The sequence below is a fragment of the Pygocentrus nattereri genome, chromosome 15, assembly GCF_015220715.1.
Source record: "Pygocentrus nattereri isolate fPygNat1 chromosome 15, fPygNat1.pri, whole genome shotgun sequence".
Classification (NCBI taxonomy): domain Eukaryota; kingdom Metazoa; phylum Chordata; class Actinopteri; order Characiformes; family Serrasalmidae; genus Pygocentrus; species Pygocentrus nattereri.
The window spans coordinates 12,782,676-12,799,717 of record NC_051225.1 but is presented as its reverse complement, the minus strand read 5'-3'; positions in this window follow the sequence as shown (position 1 = coordinate 12,799,717).

Here is a 17,042-nt window from a genome sequence, read left to right as displayed (position 1 = left end):
TAAGTCTAATTGTGATTACTTAAGTCTCAAACTGGACGGTTGACAGCTAAAAGCTTTCATTGCTTAACTAAATATTGCAAAACTAAGGAAATAAACTATTTGCAAATGTAGTTTGTACTGTGAGAATTCTCAATGCTCTAACACTTCTTTTTTGAACTGGTGGTCTATTGTGCGTATAGGTGATGTTGTGCTTGTATGAGCAATGTAATTGTCAGAGGAAGCCCTTGCCAACACTGCCATAACTCAAGCCTGTAGAGCAGCTGAGGCACAGCCTGTAACTGGCACTGTCGTATATCCGTCATAATTGCCACTTAGTGTCCCTAAGCCAGCCAATAAGAATAACTTATGGGCACACCAAAGGCATTTCAATGGCAATGCGTATTCCTCACTCAGCAATAGTGCACTGTAACTGTTGTGCATTCTGAGGTGAAGAGAGGAGACATAAGAAGCCTTCCAATTAAGCCAAGAAAACTCGTACAGCATGTAGCATTTGTCTCTGTCCTCTGTAATGACAGGATGTTCTCTGAGCTCATGGCGCCCGCCTGAGTGCGCTGGGGCATCCGTGAGGCATCAGTGCTTAAAAACCATGAGGCTCGGCAGGGTATGGAGTAGAGAAAAGTGTTAGACATTGGGATCTTTTTTTTTTTTTGGAAGAAAAAAAAGACATACATACATACACACACATATACGTATACACATACATAAACACATATAAATAAAAATAACCAAAACTCAAATAGAACTTTGTTGCAGCTAAGAATAAAAAAAGAAGCAACATTGACTTATGAATACAATGAATAATCAGAGTGTATCTAAACAAAAGAAGGGCATTTCAGGGAAATATACCTTTTCCACTTCTCCCAAATTCCTTCAAATTTGTCATCCTGAAGCCTAATTGAAAAACTTATTCTTTCCATTAGAACTTGGAACGTTACCTCACTGGCAGGGAAGGAGCCTGAGTTGGTGCGCGAGGTTGAGAGACACCGGCTAGATATAGTCGGGCTCACCTCAACACACAGCTTGGGCTCTGGGTCCAATCTCCTTGAGAGGGGCTGGACTTTATTCTTTTCTGGAGCTGCCCATGGTGAGAGGCGGCGGGCAGGTGTGGGCTTTCTCATAGCCCCTCGACTCGATGCCTGTATGACGAGAGGGTAGCTTCCCTACGCCTTCGGGTTGGGGAACAGGTCCTGACTGTTGTCTGTGCTTATGCACCGAACAGCAATTCAGAGTACCCAGCCTTCTTAGAGTCCTTGGGAAGGGTGCTTGAAAGTGCTCCTCCTGGAGACTCTATTGTCCTACTGGGGGACTTCAACACTCACGTGGGCAATGACAGTGAGACCTGGAGGGGTGTGATTGGGAGGAATGGCCTCTCTGATCTGAACCCGAGTGGTGTTCAGTTTTTGGACTTCTGCGCAAACCACAGTTTGTCCATCACGAACACCATGTTTGAACACAAGGATGTCCATAAGTGCACATGGCACCAGGACACCCTAGGCCGCAGTTCAATGATTGACTTTGTAGTCGTGTCATCGGACTTGCGGCCATGTGTTTTGGACACTCGGGTAAAGAGAGGAGCTGAGCTGTCAACTGATCACCACCTGGTGGTGAGTTGGATCAGGTGGTGGGGGAAGATGCCGGTCAGACCAGGCAAGCCCAAACGCATAGTGAGGGTTTGCTGGGAACGTCTAGCAGAAGAACCTGTCAGATTGATCTTCAACTCACACCTCCGTCAGAACTTTGACCAGATATCGGGGGAGGTGGGGGACATTGACTCAGAATGGGCCATGTTCCGTTCCTCCATTGCTGAAGCGGCTGACTGTAGCTGTGGCCGTAAGGTAGTTGGTGCCTGTCGGGGCGGTAATCCTCGAACCCGGTGGTGGACACCCCAGGTGAGAGATGCCGTCAAGCTGAAGAAGGAGTCCTACCGGGCATGGTTGGCCTGTGGGACACCAGAGGCAGCTGGCAGGTATCGACAGGCCAAGCGATCTGCGGCTTCAGTTGTTGCCAAGGCAAAAACCCGTGTATGGGAGGAGTTTGGTGAGGCCTTGGAAACTGACTTTAAGTCGGCTCTGAAAAGATTCTGGCAAACCGTCAGGCGACTCAGAAGGGGAAAGCAGTGTGCCACTAGCACTGTATATAGTGGAGATGGTGTGCTGCTGACTTCGACTGAAGACGTCATTGGGCGGTGGAAGGAATACTTTGAGGACCTTCTCAATCCCACCGACACGTTCTCCAGTGAGGCTGAGTCTGGGGACATGGGAATAGACTTGTCCATTACTGAGGCCGAAGTCGCTAAGGTAGTTAAGAAGCTCCTTGGTGGCAAGGCTCCAGGGGTGGATGAGATCCGCCCTGAGTTCCTCAAGGCTCTGGATGTTGTGGGGCTGTCTTGGCTGACACGCCTTTTCAACATTGCGTGGACATCGGGGGCGGTGCCACTGGATTGGCAGACTGGGGTGGTGGTGCCTCTTTTTAAAAAAGGGGACCGGAGGGTGTGTTCCAACTACAGGGGAATCACACTCCTCAGCCTCCCTGGCAAGGTCTATGCAGGGGTACTGGAGAAGAGAGTCCGGCTTATAGTCGAACCTCGGATCCAGGAGGAACAGTGCGGGTTCCGCCCTGGTCGTGGAACACTGGACCAACTCTTCACCCTCTCCAGGATTCTGGAGGGTTCATGGGAGTTTGCCCAACCAGTCCACATGTGCTTTGTGGATCTGGAGAAGGCATTCGACTGTGTTCCCCGGGGTATTCTGTGGGAGGTGCTTCGGGAGTACGGGGTACATGGCTCTTTGCTACGAGCCATTCAGGCCCTGTACAAACAAAGCTGGAGTTTGGTTCGCATAGCCGGCAGTAAGTCAGACTCGTTCCCAGTGAGAGTTGGACTCCGTCAGGGCTGCCCTTTGTCACCGATTCTATTCATAATTTTTATGGATAGAATTTCTAGGCGCAGTCAAGGGATGGAGGGTGTCCGGTTTGGTGACCTCAGGGTCACATCACTGCTGTTTGCAGATGATGTGGTCCTATTGGGTACATCAGGCCGCGAACTTCAGCTTTCGCTGGATCGGTTTGCAGCCGAGTGTGAAGCGGCTGGGATGAGAATCAGTACCTCTAAATCCGAGACCATGGTTCTCAGGCGGAAAAGGGTGGAGAGCCCTCTCTGGGTCGGGGATAGGCTCTTGCCTCAAGTGGAGGAGTTCAAGTATCTCGGGGTCTTGTTCACGAGTGATGGTACAAGGGAGCGGGAGATTGACAGGCGGATTGGTGCTGGGTCAGCAGTGATGCGGGCTCTTTACCGGTCTGTTGTGGTAAAGAAAGAGCTGAGCCATAAGGCAAGGCTCTCGATTTACCGGTCGATCTACGTTCCCACCCTCACCTATGGTCATGAGCTTTGGGTAATGACCGAAAGAATAAGATCGCGAATACAAGCAGCCGAAATGAGTTTCCTCCGCAGGGTGTCTGGACTCTCCCTTAGAGATAGGGTGAGAATTTCAGTCATCCGGGAGGGACTCGGAGTAGAGCCGCTGCTTCTTCACGTCGAGAGGAGCCAGCTGAGGTGGTTCGGGCATCTGGTTAGGATGCCTCCTAGACGCCTCCCTCGGGAGGTGTCACAGGCGAGTCCACCTGGGAGGAGACCCCGGGGAAGACCCAGGACACGCTGGCGCGACTATATCGCCCAGCTGGCCTGGGAGCGCCTCGGAATCCCCCTTGGAGAGCTGGTGGAAGTGGCTGGGGAAAGGGAGGTCTGGGCTTCATTGCTTAGGATGCTGCCCCCGCGACCCGAACCCCGGACAAGCGGAAGATAATGGATGAATGGATGGATGGCTTCTTTCCATTACAAATATTTCATAAATTATATCATACCAATTCTTGAGGGATGGTGTCAGGCTTAAGCCATTTCTTTGTGTTTACTGTCCTTGTAGCAACACTAAGTATTCCATAAATATTTTGTTTGAGTGCTTACTGACGAAGTTCTTTCCAATTAAAAGTGATTTCTGGCCCGAATATGATGCCTAGTTCTGCATAAATCTCAGTCCAGAAGGTCTTTATCTTTGGACAGGCCTAAAACAAATGATAGTGATTGATTTCCTGAGAGCCTCAATTCCTCCAGCAATTTGATGAACCTGAGTGGTGAAACGGCTGAATAGGTGTAATGAAGTATCTGCTAAGGCTCTTCCAGCCAAAAATTCTCCATGATAATGAACTTGTTATCTTCCATTGAAATTCAGAGTATTTTGTCCAGATTTAATCTAAAATACTACTGTTGGTGTCTTTTTCCCATTTTTGTTTTATGTACACAGTGTTGTTATTTTCACCTCTTGAAGTCCCCTATATATTCTAGAAATCACCTTAAGCCCAGGATCTGCTTTATATGCACTAATAAAAATTACTAGTAGATTGTTTTTAAATGCTTATTGACCTTCTCTCAATTTATTATTTATGTAGTGGCATACCTGAAGAAACCTATAAAATTCACTATTGTTTAACCCATGTACATTTTTTAAACCCTGGAAACTACACAGTGTATCTTGGTTAAAAAATGTTCAGTATGAAATTAAGCCCTGTTTAGCTCATCGCTTATATGTTGCGTCCAACTGATTCGGAGTAAAGTCTAAATCATGAGAGCACCATCTCAAGATCTTCACCTCTTCAAGATCAAGCCCCCCCTTGGTGATAACATTTAGCCATATTTTCAAATTTACATTGATCAATTCATTACCTATCGCCATTAGATTTTTTATTTGTCTTGTATCTCCTAATTGTTTCCCCTGCTATTTTTCCCTCAATTTCTTTCCATCTTGCTCTGTAATCAGGTTTGCACCAATAGGATAAATGTCTCAACTGGGAGGATATGAAATAATCTTTAAGGCATGGAAGTGCAACCCCTCCTTCATCTTTTGCCACTTGAAGAGTTTAAAATTTTATTCTTGCTTTTTTCCCTTGCCAAATGTATCGCAATATTAATTTATCCCATTCATTAAATTGTTTATCATTTATTTCAACTGGAAGAGTCTGAAACAAATATAATACCCTAGGCAGGAGATTCATTTTTATAGACTCAATCCGTGACTCGAAACTTAACATTGGAAATAGATTCCATCTCCGTCTTTTTTTAATTTCTGGTTTAAATTACCAAAATTTAGGACATATACTTTCGTTAAATCTTTTGGGATGTTTACTCCTAAGTACTTCATATGGTCCAAACTCCAATCCAGTTGGATTTTAGAGCCTAGAGTCTGACTGGGTTTATAATTAAAACGTAGTATCTGGGTTTTTGGAATATTCAATTTATATCCCATAATGGCGCTAAAAGCATCCGAAGAAGATACGTTTTAAGATTGAACTTTCTGGATTTGACAAATAAATTAAAATGTCATCTGCAAATAAGGAGATTTTATGTTCTTGACCAAACATTTTCATATCTGTATTATTTTTATCTTGAATAATACTCTGACTTAATGCTTCAGTGAATAATGCGAAGAGCAATGGGCTAATTGGACAACCTTGTCTGATACCTCTTTCCAAACTAAAAGAATTTGATATACTTCCATTTCTTTTTATTCTCACCCTTGGGTCCTTATACAATGCTTGTATTGTTTTAATAAAGATCTGATGGAATCCAAATTTTAGCAATACTTCATATAAAAACTCTCTATTAACATGATCAAAAGCCTTTTCCACATCAAGACCTAGAAATACTTCCTGAAGTTTTTTACCTCCTATTTGCTCAATTATGTGTAATGGTCAGCCAATATTATCTTGTGTCTGCCTTTGTAGAATAAAACCTGATCCAGACTTATTATCTGGGGTAGATTTTTTTCAGTCCTTTTTGCTAGAATACGAGTAAAAAAATTGTAATCTTGATTTAGTACACTTATAGGCTGATAGTTTCCACATTTTCCACTGATAGTTTCCAATTTATCTTTACCTTCTTTTGGTATCAAGGAGATCACTGCTTCTCTCCAAGTTGGAGGGGTAATGCTGGTCTCAAGCACATGGTTAAATACATCCTTCATTACTGGGATCAGTAGGTCTTTCATTTCCTTGTACCATTCCAATGGAAACCCATCTGGTCCTGATGCTTTATTGGGTTTTAAATTTGATATTGCTTTTATAATTTCTTCTTCGTTTATTTCACTAATTATAACCTCATTTTGTTTGCAGCGCATAGAGTTTGTTAAGGAGTCCTTAATTTTATAAATTGTGTTTTCTGCTTGTTGTTTTTTTAATCGGTAAGCAAGCAATTTGGCTGCCTTTCCTCCTGCTTCATAATATCTTTGTTTAAGAAATATTAGCTTTTTTAAAGTCATTTGCATAAATTTCATTTAATTCATTTCTTTTCTTGTCCAGTTAATTTTTTGTTTCTTGATTTAATGTATTTTTATGAATGTTCTCTAATGCTTTTAATTCTGTTTGTAGCCGTTCCAATTTTTCTTTTTTCCGCTTTTTAAAATTTGATCAATAACCAATCATTTTCCCTGAGAACTGCTTTGCATGCATCCCAAAGAATTAGTGGAGATACTTCCACATTATCATTTGCAGCCAGTTAGTCATTTATATCCATCTGTAATTGCTCCCTCATTTGATTTAGAATACCTGTGTTTAGCCTCCAAATTGTATTTCTCTCCTCGTGGCCTATTATTACATCAGTTGACACTGGGGTATGGTCTGACAAATCTACAGTCCCGAACTGGCAATTTAACACCCGGGTTATATCTCTCTGATGCATGAAAAATAAGTCTTAAATAGACAGAGTGTGGGTGAGAGAAAAATGTATAGTCTCTCTTTTTCGGTTTCAGTTCTCTCCACTCATCTAATAGTCTCACCTCCTCCATCATAAATTGTATATACATCTTATGACTTTCTTCCCTCCTGAGAAAAAAGGTTTTGATGTGTCCAGGGTTGAGTGAAGTCTTATATTAAAATCTCCCTGTGCCTCCTGCATTAATAGTTCAAAAAAATGTGTTTATAGAAATTCCATTCCGTTTCCGGAGGGGCATAAACATTCTACTAGTACAAGTCTTTCATCAGTATCTTTTTTTTCAAATGTCCACACAAAGTTTAGTTTGGTAGATATTAAAGTTGCTACACCTCTTTTACAGCCTTGCCTGCTGGAGGACGAATGCAGATTAAATTTCCATCTAAGCTTTTCGTGTTCCAAGACAGATAAGTGGGTCTCTTGCAGGATAGCTACTTCTACTCCCTCCCCTTTTAGTTTTGCCAAAATTTTACCCCTCTTAATTGGATTTCCTAAACCATTTACATTATAAATAGTTACTTTGATAGACATAGTACTTATAAATACATAGTCATGTATTTATAAGTCCCTGAAAGCCTGTACATAAGTCATGTCTAACACCCTAGAACAACAAAGAACTGTAGCATGAACACATACAATAAACAATAACCAGGAAACAAAATAAAAGCACCAATAATAAGTGACTTTCAATTTTAAGGCCTCACTTGTGACCTTATAACTCTGATGGAATATGAGTATATAGAGGGAAAATCCCTTCCAGCAGACAGCGAAAGGGGGCCTTCTTCAGCTGTTAAGCTGAAACTTAGGTTCATAGTGTCACGGGAAATGTGCCGACCTCATAATTATTCTACATGTGCTCTTTATGTGATTCTCCTCATGAATTTAGTGTCTTGGTAGTAGGCAAGTTTTTCATGCAATTAAACTTAAAAATCTTGTTAAATTTCTAAATAAAAAATAACAATAGAATTATCATTTCACAACATGTAGCTACTTATCATATACATCATTGCCGGAATGCCTGGAGCTGCTCCCTGAAGCTTCAGGCTGGAGCTGCATTTCTCCAGTCCTCCCGTTTTCCACTGAATTGCCAGGTCAGTTGGTGGATCTGGTGGGGCAGTCGTGGGCTGGAGGTTAGGGATCTGGCCCTGTGACCGGAAGGTTGCCGGTTTGATCCCCAGGGCCGACAGTCCATGAGTGAGGTGTCCTTGAGCAAGACACCTAACCCCCAACTGCTCCCTGGGCGCCATGGATAGGGCTGCCCACCGCTCTGGGCAAGTGTGCTCACTGCCCCCTAGTGTGTGTGTTCACTGGTGTGTATGTGGTGTTTCACTTCATGGATGGGTTAAATGCGGAGGTGGAATTTCCCTGGTTGTGGGATCAAAAAAGTATCACTTACTTACTGGTCCAAGAGGGAGTTTGGACTTTTCAGAACCGCAACCAGTGTCCCTCTTTCTGCTATGTCCGCCATTGCCTCCTTGACCGAGTTGTAGATCACTGTGCCAACTTTGTAGAACACCTTCAGCCAGGCATATTCATTCGGCTTCCTTATCAGCTCCGGTGCATAGTCGTGGTCCAGGGTCACTCTTCTGAAACTCAAAGCCTTTTTTCTGCCAGGCTTTTTAAAGTACCTCTTCCTTCAATCTGTAGCTTGAGAACCTAACCAGGATTTATCTTGGTGGGGCTTTGTTCTGAGGTTTCGGTGCGAGTGCCCGTTGAGCTCAAGATTCAGTGCAGTAGATGCAGGGAGCTCTAAAGCTTTCATTAACAACTCTTCCACGAGCTTTTTTTTCTGCTCCTTCGTTTACCCCGTGTATTCTCACATTCTCTCTCCGTGAAGGTCCCCCCAAGTCAATCAGTTTAGCGTCCATTTGAACCTGGAGCTTCAGCAGCTCCGACAGGACATCCTCCGAAGATTGGATTCGGATCTCAGTGGTATTAATTCGTTCCTCCGCTTCATCCACCCTCTTGTAGATTTTATTAATATCGTCTCTTATGCCTTTTAATTGCTGAGAAGAATCTTTTCTAAATTCTCGAAGCTCTTTCAAAATTAGGCTCACGTTGGCCTCACATGTTAGCTCCGAGCCAACGTCTGGCTGTACTTCGTCCTCCGTGTTGCTGTTAGCTTGTGAGTTCCTCTTCTTCGTCATGTTTTTTGCCTTGTGCAAGACTTTTCTTCCCTATTTTAGGCATTTTTGTTCTTTACTATAAACAATTCACAATTGAAAATCAAGTTGTTTTGGGATATATATCTCGCCAGTTAGACCGAAAGCCCTCGGGATCAATTTTTAATCATCAAGGGGCACCACAGGGGGCTGCACGTCTGGTGTTTGGCTCTTAAATTTGCTTTTATGGTGGGTATCATATCAAGTGATGCTCTTACAGATAAGCTACTGCAGCCAAGACTCCCACTGTACCTACATGAAAGAACAAGCTCACTCTCTTAAAGCTCGTGTTAGGTTTGGTCAGTGTGGCCAAAATGTAATATCATGATACTTGAAGACAGTTTTATGATATGATTCATATCAGGAAGTTGTGTTTTGCTGTGGTTTGACAAGTTGTAACACAGAACAGCAACAAAATAATAGAGCTACATTTCCTTAATAGTTATTGGCTTTCACATTTGGTACAGTCTTAGATATAAAGGTAGTATAGTGTTACTTGGGGCAGTGCCCCTCTTGCCAATGAGGTATGACCCTCAAGGGTACATCTCAGTACCTTAGGTCAGGGAACATAACTGAACCATAATCCAAGCTATACTATACTAAACTATACTAACTCTAAGCTATACTGACTCCACACACCCCGTCTTGCCTCCAGACTTTTATTTTACTGTTCTGTTTTAAAACATTTGGTTATGAAAAGGTAGAAATACAAACTTTTTTACCTTTAAGGTACACCGCTGGACGTGAAGGTTCATAGCTGGACATTAAAACCAGGGGAAAATTAACATTGTTTGTACCTTGATACACAAAAAAGGTACCTGCAGAGAACCTTTATTTCTAACAGTGTAGGAAAAACATTTCATTAATATTAAATCAATAGTCAAAAGACAAACTTGCATGATTTTCCACTTAACTCAATTTTTTACTGTTTAGAACTGGAGCTGCTAGGCTAACGTTGCTAACAAACATTGTAAGTCAATAATCACCCAAACTTTTCATTAAAATTCACCAAATTCATTTAAAAAAATAAACTGTTTAGTTAAATGGAGCTGGACTGAGGACGAGAAGAGAGCAATTGGAAGAGAAACGCTGCCACTTTTCTGCACTTTCAGAAATACAGGTCCTAAACTGTTACTGGGGCAGTGCCCCTCTTTTCACTGGGGCGGAGCCCTCAAAAGTACTTCTCAGTACCTTTAGTCAGGGAACATAACTGAACCATAATCCACTGAAATGATATTTTCTAAGCTGTACTGACTCTACACACCCCGTCTCGCCTCCAGGCTTTTATTTTACAGTTCTGTTTTAAAACACTCAGTTATTAAAAGGTACAAATACATTTCACCTGGAAAAACTTATTCAAGTATCACAATCAAATCTTAAAACCACTGCGGTACCTTTGAGGGAACTGTTTGTACCTTGATTAATGAAAAATGTACCTGAACAGAACCTTAATTTCTAACAGTGTGTATTAACAGAGAGACGTCCAGAAAAAGCTACATTCTCCCTAAACGGCTTTTATATGGCAGAGAATTATGATCACATGTAATGGTTCCAATGGAAAATACATAAATAAATAAAAATGTCTTAATAATTTATGGGAAGTTCAGGACATTTTGACATGCAATAAAAGTTTATATAGTGTCATCTTATATTCAGAGCCAGGCTTTACAGCTCATCGTGTGGGAAGTTAATTCTGCGAGAATCCCACATCACCTTTTGGCGGCTTCAGCTATTAACATTACACCCCTTATAACCTTAATGTGAATGGGCGGGGCTATGCTGCCGTCGGCAGAATAGGCAGAATACACGCACATCATCTAAACCACTTATCATTCTGGGTTGCAGTGGGGTGCAGGAGCCCTGGACAGGTCGCCAGTCCGTCACAGGGCAGACAGGTAGACGTATACATTCACAGACAAAACCCACACAGACACAGGAAGAACTTGCAAGCTCCACACAGAAAGGACTCTGGTTCCCTGGCTGGGGAACCGAACCCAGGTCCTTCTTTCTGTGAGGAAACAGTGTAAATTCAGACTGCAGCGATTTGGACATGCTCATTTGCAACAAAGCATTTCAGGACAGATTTTTTAACATTGTTAAAAGTGTGGCTCCTCTTTTTAATGAGACGTGTATTGTTAAGAGTTCTTTCAGCTCTAATTATACCCACGAAATGCTCAGGAAAGCTAATCTTGATGTCATTTATCAGAATAATATCATATCATTATCAAAGGGGCGGAACGGTGGCGTGGTGGGTAGTGCTGTCGCCTCACAGCGAGAAGGGCCTGGGTTCAGTTCCCTTGCTGGGTGACTGGGGTCCTCTCTGTGTGGAGTTTGCATGTTCTCCCCATGTCTCTGTGGGTTTCCTCCAGGTTCTCTGGTTTCCTCCCACAGTCCAAAGACATGCAGTCAGGTTGATTGGACATGCTAAATTGCCCTGGGTATGAGTGTGAGTGTCTGTCTGCCCTGCGATGGACTGGCCGACCTGTCCAGGGTGTATCCTGCCTTCCGCCCGATGACTGCTGGGATAGGCTCCAGCACCCCCCCGCGACCCTGATGGAGAAGCGGCTTAGAAAATGGATGGATGGATATCAAATTGCCCAACCCTAGCTTGAATGCACATTTACCCTTGTAATAGAATTTATCCAGCTGGAACTGTAAATACCGAAGGTAGAGCCTGAAGCATTGATGAGATGAAACCTTCTCCAAGACATAATGTGGCATTTCAGATTTTAATTCTAGACAATCTAATCCACTGAAGTGCACTTGAAATAAAAGCTGATTATTTTCAAATCAATCTGTCAGAACATGATAGCCTCCTGTGATTGTGTGCAATCTCTCCACTGATTGAACTCAGTGGTAACAGACATCCTCCATGGAAATGCAGTCCATTCAATCAGCTATACAGAATACTTGGGTGATGCTAGCACCCTTCCACAAGATGCAATCAACCAGCAGATCTATGCTTTTTACGAGGAAGAGCAGCTCTTGCACATGCAGAACATTCCACCTTTAGATATTATACATTTGAGCTATTTTGCTTGAATCACATAATGACTTATTTACAGTGCATCCGGAAAGTATTCACAGCGCTTCACTTTTTCCACATTTTGTTTTGTTACAGCCTTATTCCAAATTTAATTATATTAATCTTTTTCCTCAAAATTCTACACAAAATACCCCATTGTGACCATGTGAAAAAAGTTTTCTCGAGAGTTTTGAAAATGTATTAAAATTAAAAAACAAAGAAATCATATTTACATAAGTATTCACAGCCTTTGCCATGAAGCTCAAAATTGAGCTCAGGTGCATCCTGTTTCCACTGATCATCCTTGAGATGTTTCTACAGCTTAAATGGAGTCCACCTGTGGTTGATTGGACATGATTTGGAAAGGCACACACCTGTCTATATAAGGTCCCACAGTTGACTGCATGTCAGAGCGCAAACACCAAGCATGAAGTCAAAGGAATTGTCTGTAGACCTCCGAGACAAAATTGTCTCGAGGCACAAATCTGGGGAAGGATACAGAAAAATTACTGCTGCGTTGAAGGTCCCAATGAGCACAGTGGCCTCCATCATTCGTAAATGGAAGAAGTTCGGAACCACCAGGACTCTTCCTAGAGCTGGCCGGCCGTCTAAATTGAGCGATCGGGGGAGAAGGGCCTTGGTCAGGGAGGTGACCAAGAACCCAATGATCACTCTGTCAGAGCTCCAGCGTTCCTCCGTGGAGAGAGGAGAACCTTGCAGAAGGACAACCATCTCTGCAGCAATCCACCAATCAGGCCTGTATGGCAGAGTGGCCAGGCGAAAGCCACTCCTTAGTAAAAGGCACAAGGCAGCCCGTCTGGAATTTGCAAAAAGGCACCTGAAGGACTCTCAGACCATGAGAAACAAAATTCTCTGGTCTGATGAGACAAAGATTGAACTCTTTGGTGTGAATGCCAGGCGTCATGTTTGGAGGAAACCAGGCACTGCTCATCACGAGGCCAATACCATCCCTACAGTCAAGCATGGTGTGGCAGCATCATGCTATGGGGATGTTTCTCAGCAGCAGGAACTGGCAGACTAGTCAGGATAGAGGGAAAGATGAATGCCGCAATGTACAGAGACATCCTGGATAAAAACCTGCTCCAGAGCGCTCTTGACCTCAGACTGGGGCGACGGTTCATTTTTCAGCAGGACAACGATCCGAAGCACACAGCCAAGATCTCAAAGCAGTGGCTTCAGGACCACTCTGTGAATGTCCTGGAGTGGCCCAGCCAGAGCCCAGACTTGAATCCGATTGAACATCTCTGGAGAGATCTGAAAATGGCTGTGCACAGACGTCTCCCATCCAACCTGATGGAGCTTCAGAGGTACTGCAAAGAAGAATGGGCAAAACTGCCTAAAGATAGGTGTGCCAAGCTTGTGGCATCATATTCAAAAAGACTTGAGGCTGTAGTTGCTGCCAAAGGTGGTTCTACAAAGTATTAAGCAAAGGCTGTGAATACTTATGTAAATATGATTTCTTTGTTTTTTAATTTTAATAAATTTTCAAAACTCTCGAGAAAACGTTTTTCACATGGTCACAATGGGGTATTTTGTGTAGAATTTAGAGGAAAAAGATTAATTTAATTCAATTTGGAATAAGGCTGTAACAAAACAAAATGTGGAAAAAGTGAAGCGCTGTGAATACTTTCCGGATGCACTGTATGTCTGTATATTTAATTTTTATATGGCAGCTGCATAGTTTTTTAGGCCCTGCCCCCACAGTCAGATCAAGTCAGATGTCTCGTGCAGCCGCCTTTCGCTGGGAGTGAGCTTGCATCGATCATGTGAAGCTGAGTCATTCTCCCACATGCCACTTGCACAAGGAGGGAGATGGATGCACTGATACGGCCCATGGACATTTTTCCCCTCAGAAAGTGGAATCCGTCTGAACAACAAACCAGGAGAGCAGCGATCCCTTCATCTTCTAGTTTCCCCACTCAGATGATCATAGTCAAAAGTCATATACACTATACACTATGTTGTCAAAAGTATTCACTCACCCATTGCTACAGACCTCCAAACTTCATGTGGTCTTCAGATTAGCTCAGGAACAGCATATAGAGCTTCGTGGAATGAGTTTCTGAGCAGCTGCACCCAAGCCTTACATCACCAAGCGCAGTGCAAAGCATAGAATGCAGTGGTGTAAGGCGCCACCACTGGACTCAGTGGAGCAGTGGAGACGTGTTCTCTGGAGTGACGAATCACGCTTCTCCGTCTGGCAATGAGCCGATGGATGAGTCTGGGTTTGGTGGTTGCCAGGGGAACGGTACTTGTCTGACCGTGTTGTGCTAAGTGTAAAATTTGGTGGAGGGGGGATTATGGTGTGGGGTTGTTTTTCAGAACTTGGGCTCGGCTTCTTAGTGCCAGTGAAAAAGCTGCAAAGGGTGGGCCGACATCATATTAAACCCTATGGATTAAGAATGGGATCTCACTCAAGATGTGTGTGAAGGCAGACGAGTGAATACTTTTGGCAATATAGTGTATAAAATAATCCACTTGCCCAAGGAAGAACGTCAGAGACAAAAAACAGGAGTTCACAAAACTGGACCTCAAAAATGATTAAAAGAGATAGAGAAAAGAATGTGCTCTAGTTGACACAGTTCTTGAATATTTTTCCAGTTCACAGTGTTCTACAGTGTTCTACAGTGTTCGTCCAATTAACACAGTGTTCTAGAGCGTCATCCTCCATCTGCACTATTATCATCCTTGCCCTCATTTCACACTGTTCTAGAATGCCCCCCCCATTCACAGTGTTTTAGAATGCACCCCCCCCCCATTCAAACTGTTCTGGAATGTCCCACTCCCCTCATCCATACTGTTCTGGAATGCCCCCCATTCACACTGTTCTAGAATGTTCTCCTCCAGTCACACTATTGTAGAATATCCTTGCCCCATCCACACTATTCTGGAATGACAGAACACTTTTTTACTAAGTTCCTCTCATTTCCACATTCTGGAACAGCGAATGCCAACATTAAGACCGTGGGGAAGGTGTGCCAAGGCCTTAAGGGGGCAACTAATTTAAATCTGTTTTCATCTATTTTTGTTCATTAAAGAATTCATAGACGTGTGAATGTCTATCTCTTAACTCCGATGCTCATCATTGGGCCTGCCTTACTTACTTGTTGGAAAATTTGTTTAATTTGTTGCTGTTGGTAGGCTGCAAGATTGCCGGCCCCTTTGCAGAGAGAGGGGACGAAAGGGCAGCCACTCAGTCCCTGATGTGCCATAAATACTCATGGACATTATTCACAAGCGCAGTGCTGTATTTCTTTGAGCTGTACATTTGTCATAATTATCCACCTTTAATTCTGTACAGAGAACGCATTCAGCCCACTGAGGCTGCCTCTCTATATTTCCACCATCCTTCTCCACTTCTCATCCCCTCTCGCTTCACCATGACATTCATCATCTCTCTGGCCCCACTGCTTTTACCTTTTGTGTGAGTCTTCTGACAGAGAAGGCTCTGAGGGACAATAAAGCTCCTGACTGCTTTCAAACCAGATTAGATGGCTAGGGCCCATGGACAACACCTCACCCAGCACATTGGACGAGGCTTCTGATTTCTACCTTTGCAGGGGAGTCTGGCAATGAGAAGCTGCGACTTGATAGACAAGGCGATATTACCCCTGATACACAATTAAACAGAGGAAATGTGTGATATTACAGGAATGGTGTGAAAACGTCCCTCCAAGTGAAGTGTGGGTGTTCTTTACTCCATAGAAACAATATCAACACCAACCTGAGCTCGCCGAACAGACCAGCACCATCATTCTACAGACCAGCATAAGTGAAAAACAGCATTGGTGGTGATCAACTGCTGTTTTCAACATTTACATTTACAGCATTTAGCAGGCATTTTTATCCAGAGTGACTTACAAAAAGTGCTTTGTCTATCTGGAGAAAGTATCTTTGCTAATTTCCAATAGGTTAGACAGAAAGTCAGTCCTCAGCTCAGATACTGTTACAAACAGAAGTCCATGTTGATACCCAGAGAAAAATGAACAGACATAAACACAGCGCAGCGCAATACAATACACTACAATACAATACAATACAATACACTACACTACAATACACTACAATACAATACACAACAATACACTACACTACACTACAATACAATACATTTCAATAAGTGCAGTACAATACATTGCAATTACTTACTTAACTCAGTGCTCGTTTAAGTGCTGTGTAAAGAGACGGTCTTCAGTCTGCGTTTTAAGACAGCGAGAGACTCCACTGTATGGACAGCCAGTGGGAGTTCATTCCACCACCTTGGTGCCAACAGTCTTGATGCTTGTCTTCCACACATCTTGAAGGATTGCGGGTCAAGCCGAGCTGTATTCAAAGCTCGAAGGGCTTGTGGTACAGTTCGAGCTTTGACCATCGCCGTCAGGCTGGGAGGGGCTGGTTTTAAATCTGATGTGGTCAGCTACAAGAAGCCAATTGAGGGAACACAGCAGTAGGATGACGTGGCTGAACTTGAGGAGATTGAAGACGAGCCGTGCTGCTGCATTCTGGGTGAGTTGCAGAGGCTTGATGGCTGCATAGAAAGACCATAGGAAGACCATAGGAACACAGCAGTAGGATGACGTGGCTGAACTTGAGGAGATTGAAGACGAGCCGTGCTGCTGCATTCTGGGTGAGTTGCAGAGGCTTGATGGCTGCATAGAAAGACCAGCCAAGAGTGAGTTGCAGTAGTCAAGCCTTGAGATGACAAGAGACTGCACAAGCACCTGGGTGGCTTCTCTCTCGAGAAAGACTCGAATCCTCCAGGTGTTGTGCAGGAGAAACCTGCATGACCGAGTTAGACTCCTGATGTGAGCCGAGAACAATAACTGACCATTCAGAATCACTTCAGAGACTTCTTGCATTTTCAGACAGAACAATCAGAGAGTTCTCAAATGAGATGGCAAGATCATGACAAAAAGTGTCTAAAACAGAGACACCCCCTCTATTCCAAAGTTAAATGGTTCATGACTATTTGCTACGGCCTTTAATGGAATCCGTTCCTCTGTTGCACTCAATTTACCATGTCACAAACGGAAGAAAGCAGAGAAGACAACAGTGCAGTCAGACTGATTAAGTGATTGAA